Source organism: Poecilia latipinna, unplaced genomic scaffold (assembly GCF_001443285.1).
Source record: "Poecilia latipinna isolate Pla-1442-1.1 unplaced genomic scaffold, P_latipinna-1.0 Scaffold1215, whole genome shotgun sequence".
NCBI lineage: Eukaryota > Metazoa > Chordata > Actinopteri > Cyprinodontiformes > Poeciliidae > Poecilia > Poecilia latipinna.
Window position 1 is genome coordinate 42,017 of NW_015113831.1, and position 3,975 is coordinate 45,991.

At 40.2% G+C, this 3,975-nt stretch overlaps 1 protein-coding gene across 1 annotated transcript in view; it reads left to right on the forward strand.

The window, feature by feature from the left end:
- The first annotated feature begins 2,575 nt into the window (after positions 1–2,575).
- Positions 2,576–3,975, forward strand: part of adgrb3 (adhesion G protein-coupled receptor B3) — a 146,342-nt gene continuing 144,942 nt past the window's right edge. Inside the window, exon 1 of the mRNA XM_015053940.1 lies at positions 2,576–3,368. The gene's annotated coding sequence lies outside the window, so the exon portion shown is untranslated. The remainder of the gene's footprint in view (positions 3,369–3,975) is intronic.

Sequence of the window (3,975 nt, forward strand, 5' to 3'; positions counted from 1 at the left end):
TCTATCTTCTAAGCAACAATAAATATAACACATTTGTTGCCATTTCATGGATTTATGGCAGTCGGCTCAGTATGGAGCCTTGGAAAAAAAATCCTAAACTAATCGTAAAACAATGATGGAATGAAATTTATCTTGGAAGTAACAGCTGGGTTTTAGAACATGCAGCCAAAATCATAAAGAAACGAGCTGTAGTCCAGGTATGTGTGGGGAAACAAAAATAATGGAAAATGTATGTAAATAATCCACTGCACGTTTTCTCAATTACCCCCTCATTTCAGTTCAGTTTTAGTAATTCCACATTGAGTCACACAGTTCTATTATAGATAATGACTTCCCTGCTGTGTTATTATTTCTTTTCATCTTGTAGCTAGTCCACATTTAGCCACACTTGGTGATGAATTTCCTCTCTCCTCCTGGTCATATAAAGCTGAAACATGCAGGGTACGATTTCCACTCTAAAAAGAAAATCATCCTTGCTCAAGAGACTAATGGCCAAGTTCCTAAGCTTGGAAATTTGCCACTTTGTGCATGAGTTGAGTGATGCATAGTGTTTTCATTCTTCAATAAGGCTTCACTTGAATTTCTCGCACCTATTAGCTGTCTCTAAGTCAAAAGGCCCATGATTGCTCGGGTCTTTATTAGGGCTGTGGAAAGTGGACTGGCTTGAGATGAACCCCCGAGGTTTTACTGGCTCCCTAGGAAAGGCCCAAAATCAAAAGCTGCCACTCACACGACATGGAGACCAACTATGCTAGAATTGCTGCGATCTCTGTCATAAATCTGGCAACGGATTAACAATGCTGTAAACACTGCAAGCCGCAGAATGCTGGGGATGAAAACAAGTTCTTTCAAATTGTCACAGTGCTCTATTTTGGTATGCTCTCTGAATGGTTTTGGAGCACTCTTTGGTGAAGCTGGCTCACAAACACTTCAAGCTGAAACTTCCTGGAAACAAATCAACAAATGGACTTTCTTGGGTAGCATCTGCTCAGATGGAACCAATTCAGTCAAAGATGGAAAGAAATGACTAGGCTAATAAGAGTTAGCTGTTTATGGTACTAATGATTAAAGCAGCTGACCCAACCATCCAATGAAAGCTTTCTTATGTCACAAATTCATTGCCCTATAAATGTATTCATAGTCCTTAAATGTTTTAATATTTTGTCAAGCTACAACCACATATTGCGGTGTTTTGCATTCAGCCATCTTTATGCTGGAACCAATAAACTAAGTCCAGTACAAACAATTGCAATTCATTTTCTCTGTGCACGTCTCAGATGATTCTTCTAATTAGGAAAATAAACCACATTGTGAAAACCAAAGCACACACCAGAGACCAGGGCAAGATAAGGTTACAAAACATTTTACAAGCTTTGGAAATCTTATTCCATCATTTGAATATGGGAAGAGTATGCTGCAACAAGTACAGCTCCCAAATAACTCTCAAGGAAGGAGAGCATCACCAAGAAAAGAAGTCAAGAGACCCACAGCATATATGGAGATTGTACAGAGCTGTGTACCTAAGTTGAGAAAATCTTTTGACAGCAAAAAAAAAAATCTGAATACAAATAAGATTTTTATTTAAAAAATATATATATTTTGGCAAAAAAAAAAAAAAGGTGAAAAAGTTCAACACTTGGAATACTTTTGCAGGATACTGTAATTTAACAGGCCTCCAGAAAAAAAAAATCTATACATATCTATATATATATATATATATATATATATATATATATATATATATATATATATATATATATATATTTGATTTTGCATTATGCGCTAAAGAAAACTGAAAAATAATTATGCTCTAAACATTTGTTCGCCTCTTGTCATAAAGAACACCCACCTATGTGAACAAATCCCTTCTCCATCCTTAATAAAAAGGCAATCAGATCCATCCCCGTGTCCATTATGTTTCCATTCTCCGCATGAATTCAGCCAGCAGGCAAAGGAGGCTGTTGCACGTATTGTCACTGACAAACTGTTGAAGCCAGGAGCTTACGCGGGATTTAATTGACTGTTGATTGTTAAATAAATGCCTCTTAAAATATCAGGACAAAGCGTTTGAAAAAAAAAAAAATAAAAAAAAAAAATGGAAAGGTCGAAAGTTGTTGAACAGGCGCGCAGGATACACACGCACACACACACACACGCACACACACACACAAGCGCTCCCCTGTGAACACATGTCTGAGGAGAGCGTGAATGGAGAAAATGCACCTGCAAAGAAAGAGACAAGTAACTCGCAGCAACTTTTTTTTTTTTTTTTTCCCGAAGACAGCTCAAGTTGTCCCGCAAGCGTTTGTTATTCCAGCAACGTGAAAGGTGGAAGCAGTGGCTGTGACCCACCAGAGAAGTAGGAGGAGAGGAGCTAGCAAACCAGGTTCCATTGATAGAGCGCATGGATTGTAGTTCTGATCATATTTACTCCACCTGTCCTGTGGGGGGGAAAAAAAAAATCACGACAAAAACTCCATGAACATATTCCTGCTTGGGAAAAAAAAATAAATAAAACAACAAAAAAAAAAAAAAAACAGTAGTGTTGTCTGAGCACTGAGGAGGGTCCAGTTCACGGGGGAAACCCTTTTGACTCGAAATAAGAGAAGGCTGTGTTGGGTATATATAAAAAAAAGAAGGAAAAAAAAAAGAAAAAAGGGGAGGAGGATGGCAGGAAAGAAAGTGGTGGTGGTGCCAGACGCAGCGGCAGTAAGAAGCGTACGTACGTGCTTTATCTTAGCGGCTGAGTGTGACGTGATATTGCAGCCTTGCTTCGAGAGCTCTGCAAGCACCAAGCAAAAGCGCGTCTATTTCTCTTTGTGTTATAACTCACAAGTCAAGCCAAACATCTCACATCCACCCACCAAAAGGATCTTTTCTTTCTTTTTCCCCTCTACTCATCTTTTTTTTTTTCCAAAACGAGTGGAGAAACGCGACTTTACCAGAGGCGAAACCATTTGGGAGAGAGAGAAAAAAAATAGACGATTTAATTTATAGTAACACAGTAAAGAATTCGCTCGCTTCTTCTCATCACTCCAAGAATTTCTTCTTTCCTTCTCCTTTTTTCCCCCCCTGTCTCCTCTCTCTCTCTCTCTTGGTATTTCTCTCTTCTGCTCGGTGGCTGTCGTGCGTTTGTTGCGCTCCGGTTTTGATGGGAAAAAGCCAGCAGAAGAAGAGGAAGAGGACAGGGAGGATATGAGCGGGCAGAGCGGAGTGTAACGCATTTTATTTCCATCCACTGAACCATCTTGTTGCGCCGGACTTCTATTGTCGGGAATGGGGAGTATTGATTCACCGAAGGACTGCAGAATTTATTTATAAGGATGTGGCCAGTGTTGGGAAAATAGCCATAGCTTCCGCAGTGTAAGGTAAGATATTGTTTTAATTGTAACAATGATTACGATTGTTAGAGATGAGGGAATTTTCCAGTGTCATGTCTCTGATAAAGTTGTTACATATGTACCCCGTCAATATTCAACACGACGAACGTTTATCCGCTCGCATTAGTCTGGGGTGCTTAACAGATTTTTTATTTTTATTTTTTTTAAGAGCTGATCTCCCCCTTAAGAGACAAAAATCACTTTAAAGTGCTGCGGTATGAGATGTAGCCCCCTACGTGCCTTTTTATTCACATCTACTCTTAAGACAAAATTGCTCCAGGAAGCCTGGGCAGTAAAACCGGGACTCTCTTGACGAGCGATTTCTCATCTCCGGAATACAGATTATTTTATTTTTGTGTGTGTTTTGTTTTGTTTTTGTGAATGCCTTGCATGGCCACAAATCTTGCGGGAGGGCTGTGGGATCATATGGGTTTACATATCGCAGCAAAAGCTGATCTAACTCTGCACAGCTTCCGCAAATCCTTACATGACACATATTATGCCAGTCTGCTCGAACGGAGAGCTCCCCCCCCCCCCCCCCCCCCCCCCCCCCCCCCCCCCCCCCAAAAAAAAAGAGGGGCGCAAGCGATTTATT